At 38.5% G+C, this 17,927-nt stretch overlaps 1 long non-coding RNA gene and 1 other non-coding gene across 6 annotated transcripts in view; both read right to left on the bottom strand.

The window, feature by feature from the left end:
* Window positions 1–16,845, bottom strand: part of LOC116268612 — a 158,705-nt gene extending 141,860 nt beyond the window's left edge. The window contains exons 1-2 of one of the 5 annotated variants that reach the window (XR_004184293.1): window positions 14,985–16,845; window positions 13,863–14,023 (exon numbers count right to left, since the gene is read on the bottom strand). This is a non-coding gene — a long non-coding RNA (uncharacterized LOC116268612). Of the gene's footprint in view, window positions 1–13,862; window positions 14,024–14,311; window positions 14,959–14,984 lie in introns of those variants that run through there. The other 4 variants (XR_002521573.2, XR_004184294.1, XR_002521574.2 and 1 more) reach the window with 4 other exon arrangements.
* Window positions 9,425–9,588, bottom strand: LOC116275624. Its single transcript, XR_004184726.1, has one exon. It is a non-coding gene; the product is annotated as a U1 spliceosomal RNA (small nuclear RNA).
* Window positions 16,846–17,927: the final 1,082 nt, after the last annotated feature.

The raw sequence follows: 17,927 nt of genomic DNA, 5'->3' as shown, positions 1-17,927 counted from the left end.
AACAATAGAATATTTATTCGTTATTCCAGTTTTTAGAGAGTGAAATTCAGATATTTCCTTTTGCTTAGACAAGGAAATAAGTAACATGCTTCATAGAGATATCCTGAGTTTCTTGGATAGCTCCCAGTGCTGCCAAATGTTTAGAAATATTCCCAACCACTGAGCATTTTTACCTAAACCTTGTGGTTTTAGAAAAGTCCACACAAATCACAGTTATGGGCAAATGGAGAATTACTGAATTGTGTAATTTGGCTGATCCCTTTAACGTAAGGTACCCTTATTTTAGTTCTGTCAAAGCCTCTCATTTATTACCCACTGTGTTGCTGAATCTTTAAATTTAAAATAAACAATGCCAACAAAACCAGAATGACTCAGAATGTCAATGCAGTATATTTTCTTTATTGAAAAAAAAGTGCACTTGAATAACACAGCTGTGACTTAAAAAGAAAAGAGAGAAATTATTTTAAATGTGTGGATAAAGAGAAACTGACAGAGATAAAAAGAACCTAACCCATTTTTTCCTAGTGCAGTAGTCAAATGTGTCCTTCAGTTTAACACACAACTGGGCTAGAGAGAATGAGTCAGAAACTGTAACATTTTCTGAGTGTTCTCATAGAGAGTACTTACAAATGCTGTGTACAGGTTGACTTGACAGTTTATGCTTCTAGAAGTTTCCCAGACAATATTAAAAGTTCTAACCATCTACAGGAAGAAATAATTGGTGGTTTCAAGGACATTTTTACAACAATAAATACATCAAGAAGTTCAGTTGCTATCACAATGAATGAAAAGCTTAAGCGATTCTTTGCCTTCCCATTGCTTAGAATGTCCTTTCCATCTTGGGTCACTATTTTACACAAATCTATGAAGACTGAAGAGGGAGTAGCTGATGTACGTTACATACTCATGATTAAACTTCGACAGCACTTCAGTTGGCATTGGCTATGTATTTTCTCAAGTTTAAAAGACAAATACAAATAATACACTAAATTCTTTTCTGCATTTCAAAAAAGATATTGGAGTTTGCCATTCATTTCTGAAGCCCTGATGAACAGGTAAGAGGTTTCTTGGCCTCAGAATATAGGTTCATATTTCTTGCCACAGTCACCATCATTACTATGACTGTCTGCATCCAGATTATTGGGACTAGCAGATTTGTTCCTGCCCTCTTTAAAAGAACAACATTTTTGAGGTGCAACATATCCACTGATTTTTAGCATCTATTCAACAGGTTTTTATACCCATTCATAGAGAGCAGAACAATGTAGATACTCTATATACTCTATAAACTCTGAACCATACTCTCTGAGGCCAGATTCATCTGTCTATTTATTTACCAATACTGGGGTGGGGATGGGGGGTTGTTCTATGTTTTACCAAGCAGCAAGTTGAATGCTTGCTTTAGGGAACTTCAGTTGGATCTTAGAGATGGAAGCCCAATGGGAAGGAAAGAGTTCCAGGAGTAGTATCCAAACCCTGTTGAACTTGTAATGAGAATTGCTCACTGTAACATACCCTACTAGGAAATGATAAAAGCAGTTTACTTCTGACCTTTCTGTAAATAAAACTGATTATCACAAGAGAAAGAAATACCTAATTTTCCCATTTGAGAGAACTCCAAAAATAATGCAACAACTCACCACATGGGTTTCAAATTTGTTTGGTATTGTATCTATGCATACACATGTATACGTAAAGATATACATACATACATATATATGTTATATAAATGAATGAATGAAGAAAAAAGAAAGAGAAAGAAGGAAGGAAGGAAGGAGAAAGAAAGAGAAAGAAAGAAAGAAAGAAAGAAAGAAAGAAAGAAAGAAAGAAAAAGAAAGGAAGAAAGAAGGAAGGAAGGAAGGAAGAAAGAAAAAGAAACAAAGAAAGAAAGAAAGAAAGAAAGAAAGAGAAAGAAAAAGAAAGAAAGAAGAGGAGAGAGTGAGAGGGAGGGAGGGAAGGAAGGAAGGAAGGAAGGAAGGAAGGAAGGAGAATGAGAAAAGATTTTTGACCCAAATTCTTCCATGGAGTGGTCAAATATACAATGTAGCTATAATGGTGTTTGTTATTTTATAATTTGGATAGCATACTACCTGTCAAAACCCCCCAAAGTATTTTTTGAATAAGTAACCCTCGGCATAGTGGGATTATATCCCGGTGGATTTAGACTGCAGTTTCATCTCTGCATGTGAAAATTATCTTTCATTTCAGCCCTTCCCTGTGTTATATTCACTAGACAGAGGTAGCAGCATGTCTGGAAGTGAGACAGCTATTCCTGCCTAGGCTCGTCTTGTCCAAACGTGTACCTGTTCCAGAGGTTCCTTCTTTATCATTCCACAGAATACAAACCAGACACATTGCAAATATATTTAAATATATTAAATCCCTGGTTCATTCTGCTACTTATTTTGCTTGTTCATCTGCCTCTGGGTCCTTGATTTTCTCTTTCTATGCCCTGGAAGTTAGGGCCGTATCTCTTTAGTTTGATTTCCTAACCTTTGCACCATACAACCACATGCTCACCAAGATGTATATTGAATATACCTTGATGATTACAGCTTCCCTAAGGATACATAAGTCGCTGTTGACATGTCACCATGTACCTCTCTCTATAAGCAAAATGAAGGAGGAAGGTTGAGAGAAGTCCCATGGCCTAGCATTTAGTATTCTTCAGAGAACTAATTTTCTAGAAATAAATGCTTCTAGGTATACTTCTCTTGGTGCTCTTTTTTGACCTCCACATCACTCTAGCCCCAATGCTTTAGCCTAGATTTTTCTGTATTAAGATTGAAGCCAAAGAGAATAGTTACGGTTTTCTCTGATTCTGCTGAAAAATCTCAAGCACTTTGAGATTCTCTGGTTTTGTTTTAAGCATTTTTTTTCATATGTGTGAATAAGGAGTTCTGTGGAAAGACTCATGTCATGCTGCGAACACTAATATTATATTGGAGGGAAAGTTATAGATTATGTTTGCCTTTGTACATCTTTGTGCAATATTGTTCTAATTGTTTCCATGAGATTGTATCACTATTTTAATTTGCAAAAATCAAATAAGAACTTTTAGAAGTCTTCTTAGTATTTTTGTAGTACCTCTAGTCTCTTTAGGGTGAACTAAACTATGTCTACATTTTCTCTCATTTTTACATTATAACATAAGAGGCAAACTTAATTATGTGGGGAAAATTTTCCCACCAATAAATCAACTTGCCACTCAAAATATTTGCAATCTATATGAGGCTTGCTCTGAAAAATAACTGAAGCTGTTACTTTTGGGGATTTAGCAACGGAGATTGTCAAATTTTCCCTGAATAGTATGGTGACAGTTACTGACAACAGAACTGCCAGAGCCTATTCTAAAGCCAGAAAGAATTCCCACCCCTTCCTTTCCACCGTAACTTAACTCATCTTTCACTGATTTATCCTCTCCACCTCTCCAACAAATTACATGCTGCATTCTTTCACTGCTAACTTCATGTGGCCCTGAGACTTGCAGTCAGGCATCTTTTTCACTTTGGAAATAATATATACCATACCTTCCTATTGAGCAAGTAAGTACTGACTTTTACCAGATCTCCACAAATCCCTTGGAGAGTTACCCTCAAATAAGCAAATTTCAGACACTTCTTCCTACCCATGCTATACTCTAAAGCCTCCTTTTTCCGTAATAATATTATCTGTGAGGAGTAACAACCATGCTTGGGATATTTTGCAAAACATCCAATTAACCTCCAGTAGATAAAGCAGGTGGAAAAGCCCTGAACCATGAAGTCTACTGCAGCTCTATTACTTACTTTTTGTGCTACCTGGGATGTCTTTGGATGACAGCGGGCTCTTTGAGTCTCAACACCTCCAGGAATGAAGCATGGATAGGCTGACTGACCTTCCTGTGGCACATGAGTGCTTTGGACATTAACTGATTTCAAATTTTGGTGTTAGCAGGAGTTCCCTGGGAGCACAGAATGAGCATTTTTCACTCTGGATTATCTCAACCTAATTAAACCTCCCAGAAAAAAAAAATTAATAACTCTTATATCACAATGACCACTGCCTACTAATATGCATACTTGGAACAAGGAACCAGGTGGCCAGATGAAGAAAAAAAAAATCACCTTTCCTTCTTCCTAGAGTCATGGATTCCAAAGCCAATATCAGTACATCTCTTAGGTTGATACTTAGGTTGTGATTGACTCTTGTGTTTTGCCCTGGCTCACTGCTCTAGGACCGGCTGACCTTCTTCTCATCAGTAAGACTGTTTCAGAAGAGCAGGTCTTGTGCTTGCACACCTAGATATGTCAACTCCTGCAGAGGCTCTGTTGTCATTTGGTGCTGCCTTTCTGCTCTGACTTTATTGCTCATATTTTTTAACCATATTATTAATAGTCATTTGCCTAGAACTTTGCAGATTCATCTATTATTTGACCACCAGAAAATATTTTAAGAATTTATTGTTAATTTCCATTTTCAAATAAGCAAACCAAGGCTCAAAGACATCAAATTGGTTTCCTGAGGCCATGTTGTCAAAGGTATAAAAAGTGATTCCTTAACCCCGGTGGTCTGATTCCAGGACCAGCTCTCTTTTTGCTATATCATGGTGCCTCCACATATTTAATAATACATTTTAAATTTTTACCTCCCTTAATTATGAGAGTAGATATAATAAACAGTGGGATCATGGTGCTTTACTCTGTGTCTCTCCTCTTTTAATCTGTCTGGAGACATTTATTTTTAATTATCTACAATGAATGACTGCTTATTATATAATTTTATGGTCCAGGTCTAAAACCTATTACTGAATTGCCTTTGGTAATTATAGCATGTGGAAAAAACCTATCACATTTACTTACCTTGACCTACTTTAATGAAGTGATAACACTCATTATTTGCAGCTATACATCCAAATGTTCCCTATCTCCATGCAAGTTTGTCTCAGCCAGAATAAATGCCCAGTTAATCAGAGGTGTTTAGTTTGCCTTGCTAATAATGCTTGTGCTTAATTCTCTGTAGTTATTACACAACTATCCTTCTTCCCATAATATCTTTAAAAATAATTGCATCTACATTTTAATTTTTGCATTTTTTGACTCAGGGAATAATATACCAAACATGTCATCTAGAAAATAAGACATTGACCTTGACAAGGAACGTGAGATAGATGGTAAATAACCACTCTTCCACCTCACCATTTGGTCCTCTTCCCAGCTATATCATGGATACCTCCACTGAGGAATCCCTGAGTGGTTCCACAGAGCCCCTCCCATCACTGTTGGGCCATGAACCAGAGCTTCCAAAACAGCCTGGGGATAAGTGCATATCAAAATGAGCACTGGCAGGGTTTTCCACGGTGTAAAGAAGCAATGGACTATGATAGTAGTTCAGTTTTGTCCTAAGAAAACTGAATCTTTAGATTTTCCTTTCCTACCTGAAAATATGTAAAACGTGATATAAATGCTAAGAGAAGCACTAGCCTTGCCTCCGAAAAATCCTGAAAACAGTATTAACACCAATGGACTCTCCACTATCAAGTAACTCCGGATTAACGCAGTCTCCCTTCCCTCCCAGTTCTTTGGTTCCCCGGTTTACACCAATCAGAACAAGCCAGGAGTTGGGGGCATATCCTATTTGTCAATGCAATATTCATGGTGCAGCCAAAAAAATTGCCCTGGACATAAATATCTATTCTGGTTCCAGCTCTGTAATGAACTTCAGACCTCTGGCAAGATATATATCTTTTCTGTGTCTTATTTGCTGAATTAAAAAAAAAAAAAATGCTTACCCTAATTTTTTTGAAAGGCATTGGGAAGTTTAAGCCAATAGAGGTGAAAATAATCTACAAAGCACAAAACAATTTTCCTATGGAAATAGAAAATATTACTAAACAAAGTTCTTAGCCTAATGACTCTGATCATGTATGCTCTGTTGTGTTATTGTTTCCCTTGTTAGAATAAGAAAATAGGAGTACAACATTATTGATTCATAATATTTTCTACTTCCATAGAAAAAAATTGTTTTGTACCTTTTAGATGATAGAATGTACAAAAGTTGTTTTGTACCTTTTAGATTATTCTCACCTCTATTGTCTTATATAAACTTCTCAGTGCCTTTCAAATCAGAAAGTGGAATACCTTAAAGCCACAGAGGATGCTCATGTCATCAGATATTGTTAATATCCCTTCTCCAACTGCATAGCATGAGGGTTGGGAACTCAGGTTCAAGGGTCATTCAGACCTTGGAGAAAATCTTGCCCCTGATGTGACCTTTGCCAAGTTATTTTCTATTTCTGAGCTTCAATTTATTCATCTGAAAACGGGGTAATATATTCATCTGTCAATCTCACCTCACAAGATTGTTATAAGGATTAAATGAAGTAATGCCCATAAAAAGCATTTAACAGCAAACCTGACACATAGTGAGTGCCTGGCCAATGTGGTAAATACTGTCTCTTAACATTTCTTCCTCACAATGTAAATAGACTCTCCTGGAAATAAAGAATTCCAGACTCAATTAAGTTTGGAAGACACTGCTTTAAATGCATTCTTAGGTGAAGAACCATTAATGTATTCACACATGGGACAACTCTTCAAGAAAGAGAGATGATATCTAACATTTGCCTAAAATATTTGGAGATTAGAACACTTTATTTTTGTAGTGGCTTTGCAGGACTAGGTTTCTGGGGATCATGCTTTGGGAAATCTTGTTCTCACAAATCAGATATTCATAATATTTTCATGAAATCCCAGGATCTCATTTGTCTCAAAATAATGGGGAGAGATGGGAAGAGAAAGAAGTGGATGAGTGTCAACATGAACCACAATAGGATCACTGTTGAAGCTGGATGATGGGTACATGGGAGTTCATCATAGGATTCTTTCTCTTTTGTACATGTTTGAAAAATTCCATTAAAATTTTTAAAAAGATATTAAACAAACCAGAAATATATATATATACCTGCATACATGCTGTGTCTTAATACATGCACCAAACTCTAAGAGAAATGGCTAATCTCCCAAGGTCTACAGACCCACTCAAGCAAAAGTAAATTATCTGTTTCTTTCACTAACTTGGCAGTGAAGCTCTTCTCACACTTCGGAGCCTAATGAGGTCACCTGTGGTGATGGCAGTCAAAGGCGAACCCAGCCGGGTCATCCAAAGGCGAGTATCATCTCTACTCATAATCTCAACTTTCTTCCCTTCTTCCCCATAAAGGCTTTTACAGAAAAAATAATAATAATAATGGAATAGAAATTATATTTTTAACTTAATTTTTTTCTCTCATATTCCTGCCAGATGTGCTACTACAGTCAAAATCAACCGAAGGTTTTGACAGGAGGAAAAACAGAATCAGTTCCTGAATAACAGAGACTTGAATCACCAAACATTCAATAGATGTGGTACAACAGTAGTTTTGACTTGAAGACTCGGGTTCATCTGTCATTTTAACTGAAGCTGTCTTTTGGGAATGCCAAGGTTTCTAGCTGCCAGGGAACCCAAAGGGACTTGCAATTGGCCTAGAACCCATTTCACTTGCCAAAGTACCTAATTTATTACAGTAAGAAAATTCTCTCTCCTGATAACAACAAAATCAACTGTCACTTTTTGGGTTTTTAGACAAAAATTCTCCCTAACTTCTCTCTTGTTCTAAATGTAATTATTTTAACCATACCTCATTACTTTTTATTATGCCCAATTAAAGGTACTTGCATATTTGCATCATGTCTTTCAAGGTTTAAACTCACTTTGAAACATTAACAAAATCCTATTGTTGTTTATTTAACCTTTAGAAAGTTCACAGATAGCTAACCTACCTGTCACCAAGATTTGTGTTTATGCATTAGGCATCTCCCAGCTGGACCATTTCACAGACTCCTGGCCGGCCCTTCTCATTCATTCATTATGTGTTCACAATTCACTCAAAATTTACAAGATGCTTAAGTTTGTTTCCATCCTCTAAAGTTCCCCTTTCCGCTCTCCCCTTGGCCTGACATAATGACTTTCTTTTTTACGTAAGAGTTACCTTTAAAATTAAGGTAGAGTCTTCTTACTTTGTTTCTGTTGTATAGTTTCCAGCAAAGTAAAAAGAAAGAAGGTAAAAAGCTAATTTATGGAATTATGGGGATAATTTTGATCTCATTTTTACAAAAAAAAATAATAGATTCAAATTGTCCTAGCTTAACCTCTTATTCTTCAAAGACTTTTAAGAGTTTAAGAGGAAGCATCCCAAGGAGCTTTAAGCAGAAAAAAAAAAAAAAAAACAAAAAAAAACAAGGAAATAATTCAATTTCAAGAACCGTACAGTTTCTGCCTACATGGAATTCACATCTGGGAACTTGCAGCTGGGCTGGGGCAGTAACCTACATATTAACTGTAGTAAGAATATTCGGGGCATAGAAAGCCCACACTATCCTCACTGAAACTGGAGCTGGCCTGGAAAAACTTGAGAGCGGCTCAGATGCTGTGGTAAAGGCATCAGGGACAAACTCTACTGATGATGCTTCTTATCAGTAAAAGATCCCCTGCACTGCTTTCCCAGTCATTTTCACCAATCCACACTCACCTCTGCCCAGTACATTATCTGCAACAGAACAAATCAAATTACAGATGTGGAGTTTAGCTGCTCCAGTTAGAGACACAGCCTGATCTCCTTGAATCAGGCTTTCCAGGCTAGCGTTCACAAGCCCCAGTTCAGAAGAAAGTGAGGTCCTTACTGACTAGACTGAGGTGTGCACTGCAGGATGCTGAAAGCGTGGGTTTCTAGCACTCTCTAGTTGTAACTCTGCCACTATACTAGAGTGAGATAACTCAGCTAAGATACTTGGATACTCCTAGGGTGCATCATTGTTTTGATATTCCTTGTGAATTATTTTTTCCTGACAGGGTGAGTGGAGTGGAGGCGAGAAGTCAGAAACATAACATTTGTAAGCTAATTTCTCTGCATGTGCCAGACGCTGTGTAAGCACTTCAGATGCACTCTTCACAACCAGAACATTTGTTATTCCCACTGTAGAGAAGAAAAAATTGAGTTTTAGGGTGAGGCACACAGCCAGTAAGTGGAGAAAGTCCAAAACTAAATTCAGAGCCTAAACATACCATACACACACCAAAAGAACCGGGATTGCAATGGACATTGTCACTGAGATGGCTTCTCCCAGAACATGCAGAGTCCTCTTTCCAGGTGCATCCTGCCCTGTTCCCTTCCTGGATGTTCTAATGGCTGCAATTCTAGTTCAGGGTCCTTTCTTACCTATAGAATCTCCAAAGTCTCCCAATACATGTCCTTGTCTTCTACTCCTAAGCATTGCCTAGAATGAAATGCAACCTCCAAAGACTAACCTGTAAGGCCTTGCAGGATCTTCTCCCTACTCACCTATACTGCCTAATTTTCTCCCATATACCCTTCTTTTTCATTTTTTAAGATTTTTTTTTTTTTTACCAGAGGAGAGCATGAACACAGTCCCACACTACCACAAATTCTGCAGTAGAGTTTCCCATATTTAGAGGTGTCTCAGGGGTCAGTACATCCAATTTGCAATGGATAAACCTTGCCCTGGGAAAGCAATCTTAGGAATCGTGGTGTCTCCCCTGACAGGTAGTTATCTTCTCCTTACATACCCTTCAATCCATCCAATATAAACTTTTGTCTGTCTTCCAGGTATGACTCTGCTAGGGCTTCCAGTTATGTCCCTCTGCCTCCTTCTATGCCTGAAAACTTAATCTGTTCTTTAAGTTTTTGCCCAAATAGTGCTTCCTTGTTGAAGCCAGACTATCTCTCCAACCCCTGACTCTGTCTTTTCTGTTTAAGTATAAGCTTCCTGAGGTTTAAATTTGTGTCTCAGTCTACATCAATATGCAGTCACACATTGGGTCAAGGCCACATAACTAACCAGAGTCAGAATTCAGTTCTAATGACTGTCTTAGTTATGTTCCTTTCAACAAGTATGTGGCTTGGGGCTTTGCTGGGATCACAGCAGGATTTTATGCTATTTTCTTGTGTTATTCAGAGCAGCCAAGGCAAACTGTATCCTCCTCAAAGGTGTGTCCTTCGAAAACAGGAGAGGAACGTCTTATCCTACTTTTGGATTATCTAGAACAGATTAGCTTGTGGAGCTGTGAAGACGGAAGATGTCGTTTGGAGGATTTGAACAACATAAGTGTGGCAGGATAAAAACAATCAACCAAATAACATTTTTTTACAATATAAAAAAATACTCTAATGATGTTCATTCATGAACAAATTTTTATTAGCTCTCATGGCCAATCTGCCTACAGAACAGACTCTGTAATAGAACTACACTGCCCTTCTTGCCAGACTCCACGGCACTCTCATTTGGCAAGACAATTTCAAACACACCCTGTTACATACCAGCCTCTTCATCTCAAGAAATACAAATTCCAACCTACTACTCTGGACATGCCTTTGAGTTTCTATGGAACTAAACTGGGCATCCATTTCCAAAGTGGCTGGCATGTTTCATTTCAGAGTAAAAACTGGGGAATTTATTGAGCAAGAATCTAAATTAATCTAGGAGAAAAGATAGGAAGAGTACAGTTTTGGGTGTGAGGAAAATATTCTCTATCTCGTGTCAATAGCCTAAGTCATATGTTTTTCAATAAGGAAAGGCATTTCCTTTCTTCTTGCTAGCCACCATCCACACTCAATTAATAACAAACTCTCGTCCATGTTTATTTCCAAAGTACTTCCAAAATCTAATTACCCTCTCTCTGCAGCCCAGGTACCAGCATTCAGACATTTAACAGACCTTGTATGGATGTATTTTCCCCCGATTTCTCCTTAAAACTATCCTTCAATGTTTCTCAAATTGTGGAGTGTATAAGAGTCACCTGGAATAAGAATCACCTGCTTTTTTTTTTGAGACGGAGTCTCACTGTCACCCAGGCTGGAGGGTAGTGGCGTGATCTCAACTTGCTGCAACCTCTGCCTTCTAGGTTCAAGCGATTCTCCTGCCTCAGCCTCCCAAGTAGGTGGGACTACAGGTGCGTGCCACCACACCCAACTAATTTTTATATTTTTAGTAGAGACGGGGTTTTGCCGTACTGACCAGGCTGCCCTTGAACTCCTGACCACGTGGTCTGCCCACCCTGGCCTCCCAAAGTGCTGGGATTACAGGTGTGAGCCACCATGCCCGGCCACACCTGCATTTCTTAAATGCAGATTTGTAGCCACTATTCCACAGACAGTCAGATGTATGAGGTGTGAGTGGGGCCCAATGATTTACATTTTAACCAGCATCCCATGCAACCCTAATATAGGTACTTCGAATGCTACATTTTGATGAGAACAAGGACAACATTGGCCTGAAACTATAGGATTTAAAATAAAAATCTTAAAACAATTTACATGTACTAAAATTGCTCACATATTTTTCCCACAGTCAACTGGAAACAGTGAAAATTATTGACCGTGATGATATCAGTGTTCAAAGACCTTAGTGAATTGACTCCTTTCTGTCTCTTACCCAACTTCTCAGAGCCTCCAGAATAATACTGTGCCAAGACATTCAGTGTGCTCTTCCTCACAAAGCTCTCTCTGGTTTTGAAGACCCTCCTAGAATTTTTTTCTGACCAACTTCCATCGGGGATTGCGTCTTTCAGCAATGTCCCTGGGTTCCATCCCCTCCCACACCCGTGTGGCTTAGGAGAGCCCTCCCTGTGCAGCTTCTGTCATAGCATTCCCCACAAGGTAATGAGACCATCTACAGCTGACCCTTGAATAACACTGGTTTGAATTGCACAGGTTCACTTATATATGTGGATTTTTAAAGAAACAAAAGGTAAACCAAGTGTGCCTGCCTCGCCTGCCTCCCCTTCCACTTCCTCCACCACTTCTGCCTCTGCCATACCTGATGCAGCGAGACCAACTCCTCCTCTACCTCCTCGGCCTACTCAATGTGAGGACAATATGGATAAAAGCTTTATGATGATTCACTTCCATTTAATGAACAATAAATATATTTTCTCTTTTCTATGATTTTCTTAATATTTTCTCTAGCTTATTGTATTGTAAGAATACAGTATATAATACATATAACATAAAAAATATGTGTTAATCGACTGTTTCTGTTCTTGGTAAGGCCTCTGGTCAATAGTAGGCCATTAATAGTTAAGTTTTGGGAGAGTCCAGAGTTATAGGCAGGTTTTCAACTGCATGGCTGATCAGTGCCCCTAACCCCCACATTGTTCAAGAGTCAACTGTACTTTCTTCTTTGTTTTTCCACCACACCGTGATCTATTTTCATATAAGGAGCATGCCTTATTTTTTGCCTTGCATCCTATATAGGAAACACTCAATAAATAATGTCTATTGGAATTTATCCTCAGATGCTATCATACCCCCATACAACTGGTTCCCTTATCCCATAAACCAAGTTAGGATTTGGTGCGCTTGGTCTAGGACCTCCTGACTCCCTTAAGAGGAATAGAAATCAGCTCTAATTTCTCATCTCAAGTGTAAATCAAGCAAGGAAATAGAATTATTGTAAGAGACCTAGAGTGGGAGTTTAAATCAAGCGAGATGAAAGAAGAAATCTAAATACAGAATAAATCGGTCAACCATATAGCAAAGTACTCAGAGTCACAGGCTTCAGAGGCAGACTGAGAAAGCTGGAATCCCAGCTCTTCCATTGACAGGCTGTGTAATTTTGGGCAGGCTGCATAAATTCTCTGTGCCTCAGTTTCCTGATAGAGGACAAAGAATAACCCCTAGGGCTGTTAAAACAAGTAAAAAAGTAGAGCAGACTTCAGCAAAGTTTTCCCATAAAGGCCAGAAAGTTCCTATTTTAGGTTTTGCAAAACTGACAGTCTCTCTCTCTGTCTCTCTCTCTCCCTCTCTCTCTCTCTCTCTCTCTCTACTCGAAAGGAGAAGCGGCTATAGACAATATGTAAACAAGTGGGCATGGTTGTGTTCCATTAAAACTTTATTTACAAAAACAGGCAGTGGGCCAGATTTGGCCACAGGGCTGTAGTATGCTGACTCTTACATAAAACCAATGCTTGGCATATGTTAAACTTAATATTGTAGCTTTTATTATTTTGCTTGTAGGAATTTGCTTCCCAGAAAATAACTCAAGTTTCCAACTTTAATCACGTTCTCACTATAATGAGAACACATTTTACCTATTTGTATTAATTGGAATCCTGTATTGATACATGCTTTATTGAATCATGTATTATACAGCTCATTCTGTATAATGAGCTGACATCTAAGACTCACTACCTCAGAATATTTCCTCCCACTCCTCACTTATGTTTGCATTAGAAATAAAACCAGCAGGGTATTTTCTGGAATAATATCACTTCCCCTATAATTTCAACCATTCTGAAGCACAGAACTTAATTTGAGAAACCTGTAAGACACTATAATGGGAAACATGCCAGCAACAGCAGCAGCCTGACTAATGCAAATGGTTTCGTTCATTTGAAAATCATTTATATTGAATGATGAACTGTTAATTAATAATTGTATTAAACTAAATTAAATTAAATTCTGCTAACACTGAATGAAACCGAGGCACTAAACTACTGAATGTGGAATAAATTACTCCCTTTCTCCTCTCCAGTATCACATTTCTACTTATATTGTAATGTGTATATATATTTCTAATTATACTGTAATATATATATAATATTCCTAATTTTCAGAATTACTTAGAGATTTCTGACCAGCAAGTCATGGCATTGATGCCACTACTCAGGAAATTTAGGGTGTCCTGGGGTGAGTACAACAGTCACATATTCTTCTTGTGATTCTTATTGTGCTGCTAAATTACAAGTACAGTTACTTAACCACTTCTGATATTTGCTCCAGGAGCTAAAAATAATTTAAAAAAAAAAAAAATTTAAAGAAGCCACACCTGCCTCCTTTTTGTACCAACTTTTGCAAGCATATTTTTTTTAGCAGGATTTGTCTAGAAGAAGTTGTTGCTTTCCTCTGCCCACACAGTCCTCAGTCCTCAGCTTATTAGATCTTCTAAATGCCTGTCTTCGTTTGCAGGGCTTGGACCAGCAGCAGCTGCTGCAACCCAGAATGAGACAGGAAATTCTCTTGCTTATTAACGGTCTCAGACACTCACATTGCCTCCACTCTCCCTCTCCTTTCCACCATATTTGCTCAGCCTCAATACACTCCAGTTGCTTTAAACCCTTGTCATGAACACCTTTGAGCCAGTCATTTCTTACAGTGAAGTCTACATAATATCCCAGCTCCCAGCTGACCTGACTGCTGATTTTCCATGCCTGCCCAGGTACCTCATCTAACAATACCGAAAATAGCTCAAAAGAGGTGGATAGGGTCATCTCTCACCTTGGAACACTTTCCCATGCTTTGGAGAGACATCATCTTTGTGGAGTGTGTGGTTTCATCGCCATCCTGAGCTAAGAGCCTCATCTGTGCCCCACACACAGGCTCAACTGCAGATTGAGATTATCCTCTGGATGAATGCCCTGCCAAATCCCCACTGGTAGTGAGTTTCTACAAAACGCTAGCTTGGAAGTGTTTGTACAATGTTCAGGCCCAGTCCTATATTTAGAGAAGAGTGCCTGATTCTCCACTCTCTGGAAATGTCGTGAGTAACTTGCTGCTTCAATGCTATTATTCTTCTTCACTTCCAATCATTTAAGTCATTTTATCAGCCTGGTCTCACACATGGCTTTGCTTCTACATGGATGGAATGTCAGACTGTGTAGATTCAGATCTATTCTGAGCAGTTTGAATAAATCCCACATGCTTGCTGACGAATTTGGCTCATTTTTCAAATGTATTAGGTGCTTTTTCCCCCTCTAACAAATTAGATTTTATTCTTTGGGTGTATATATATGTGGATCGGGTGGCTATTGGAAGTGAATGCCACTTTCAAAGTAGAAAATACTTAGATAAGTGTAACTCTTGGTATTAAGGAAAATATCCTTCTTTCTGAACAAATTAGCTCTAAGTAGTCAATCCTAACATAGCTGTATGCGAAGAAATGCTGACTCACCCAAGAGCTTCATTTTCCCCTTCCCTGGTTTCTTGAAGAGGTCAAGGGGCCTTTGTCCCTAGTGTTCCACTGGAGGCTGTCATCTCAGAATTCTCCCTGCAAGACAGCTGATGCCATAATCTCCCTTTGTCCTGAGGGTGAAACATACCTTAGAGAGTGTCCTGCTCACAAATCCCCAGTATCCAGGGATACTTTCAAGACTCCAAGTCCTTGCTCTTATACAGCTGCCCACTGATTATGGTACCATTTCTCAGGACACCTCTGACTGTGACCACATCCAATGGAAAAAAGACTTAAAAACACATTAGTCTTAACAGAATCATTGACTTAATCAAATTCAATGGGCAGGAAAGTCACCTTGTTAAATTACAGATTCTGATTCAGTAGTGGGTCAGGCATGGGGCTGAAGTTCTTTTTTTCTAATGAGCTCTCAGGAGATACACAAGCTCTGGGTCTGCAGACTACATTTTGGGTAACAATGATTTAAACCACTCTATATACAACAACATCATACGCAGATATTAATGAGTTTAAATCCCAGATGGGCCTCCAAAATGGAATCTTCTCTGCTTTCAATACACTTTTATGTATTTAAAGTCAGAATTAGAGGTCTCGATAATTGAGAATTTCTGTAACTGGCATGAAGCTCAGTGAGAATTTTCTGTTTCTGCCTGCATTCCAGAAAAAATCTATGGTAAGGAGTTGTGTTCCCATCTCAGCAAACTGTCTAGTGGAAGGCTGAATATCTCGACCCTTTGGTGAAAGCTAAATAGGCAAGGTGCTCTGGCCCCCTTCTCCACTGCCAGTAGGTCTCCATGATGACTCCCACCGGAGTGGAGTAAATCTCTATTCTCCTTGGTCTCATGCACTACCTGGCACCTCCAATCGTGGCTCAAAAGGGCAAATATCTCTCATAGCATCAGTTCCTAACACTACAAGTTTCCTGTGGCAGAGCTACCAGTTGCTATTTCCACAGAATCTTGGTGTGTTTCTCACTTTCTCAAACAGATTGAACATCTCCCAGATCTATGGTGACCAGACATATTAAGAAATGTCCTCCTACCTCCTCAAGAACAGGATTCACTCCTATCACTACAAAACCCACTTGGAATAATTACCTATTTCCTCTAATAGTGATGATAACAATAGTTTCCTTTTATCTGATATTTTCAATGGGCCAGAACTGTCCTGAGAATCTTACAGATGATACATGAATCACAACAAATCCTAATGAGATGAGACTGTCCCTATTCCACAATGAGGACAACCAAGGACACTGAGAGATCAAGTAATATGCCTACACAGCTGGCAAATGACACCACCTGAGTTTGAGATCAGATCTGCTAATTCTGAAACTGTACTCTGAACTTCTACGCTGTGCCTCCAATGCTCTAGGTACTGTTTAGAAGAAAATGTTCTAATCCACACTGCCCCAAATCACTTGGCCAGCTCCATTTTGCTGTATCCTGAAGAAGAAAACTGACTCAAGAAATTTTCCCTTGCTTGAACCAAACATTCAAACACCCAGAGATAACAGGAGAACATTGGCCTGGCAATGATTGAATTCTGCCCTAGAAGACCTTGCAAAAGCCCCATAGTTCTCTCCTCATCAGGGGAACAGAGACATATGCAAATCAATTCTCAGGACTTCTCCTGATATTTTGCAGTTTCTGTCATCAAAGTAAACCTATAGGTCTTCATCTAAAAACTACCACACTTAAAGGTATTTACAATATATAGAAAGGTCAAAACTTTGCCAAAACCCTCAAATCCCTAAGGAACTAAAAACACATTGTCCCCTTCTTTTGTATCTTCCAAACATTCAGGACAGTGTATACTGCAGGTGCTTAGAAGTGCCTGAATGCAAAGCTGAATGAGTGAATGCAGTATTTGCCTATGTAGATTTGGCCAATATTAAAACCAAACTAAAACAAAACTAACAAAGCCCATGTATACCTGAAAGAATTTTTTCTCTCACATATGTTTTAAGTAATAGTTGTCTGTCTATTCCAGACCTCGTGGTGCATGTGAGGGTATATTTGTCAGGCTAAGGAAAGAAGGTTCAAAGGAATTGAGAAAATCAGTTTAAATGATAATGGTTTGATTCAAATTTCTTAAAGTATTTTTAGAATATATCCCACGTAGTCCTATAACCTGATGAACAAATATGTTGAAGGTTAAATCATTTAAAAATCATTGAGGGTCACAGTGGTGACCAGGGATTTTACAATACGGCATCCACCAATAACATGAGGCTTTGAGCAAAGTCTGTACTGACTGAGGGCATGCCCTTAAATGTGTTTTCTTAGGAAATCCCCTGTGGGGTCTTATATTTATTGCCTTTTGCCCCATGATAACAGAATGGTCAACCCTTTGACCTCCTGGACAATGAGGTCTGGCTCCCTCTCTACAAAATTAGTTATTGAATCAAAGACTGATGCTATCTCTGCTAACCTTTTCTCTTTAATGACATATATTTTCATTCTATATATAATGTTCTCTGACGTTTTGGCAGCCTTCAAGACATTTCATTATGCCGGCATCATTGATCCCCGCAGCAGCCTACTCATCAGCTAGCTCTGACTCTTCCTCTTTCCCCCTCCTTTCCTTGTCTTTTCTCCCTCATTTGCACTAACTTAATGGAAAAGCATTTCTATTCGTAGACTTGTGGCTCATGTTGCTAAAGGTCATTAAAGGCAGTGGTGGGAAATTAAATGAGACAGATTTGGGTAGTTACCATTTCAGTTCTAAATAAGCATAATGCTTGATTCTCAAGACAATTACATTTCTAAAAGTCAAAAACTTGGATTTTACTGTGAAATATATTCTTATTGCTTCATTCTACTTGGAGGAACTTAAAATATATTTATATTTTATTATGATTCTTGAAATCCAACTTTTCAAGTTAGTAGGGCATTTCTACTCTCAATTTCCATTTTACAA

Source organism: Papio anubis, chromosome 6, assembly GCF_008728515.1.
Source record: "Papio anubis isolate 15944 chromosome 6, Panubis1.0, whole genome shotgun sequence".
Taxonomy (NCBI): Eukaryota; Metazoa; Chordata; class Mammalia; order Primates; family Cercopithecidae; genus Papio; species Papio anubis.
The sequence above is the reverse complement of the archived record's forward strand: the minus strand, read 5'-3'. Positions and strand labels throughout refer to the sequence as shown.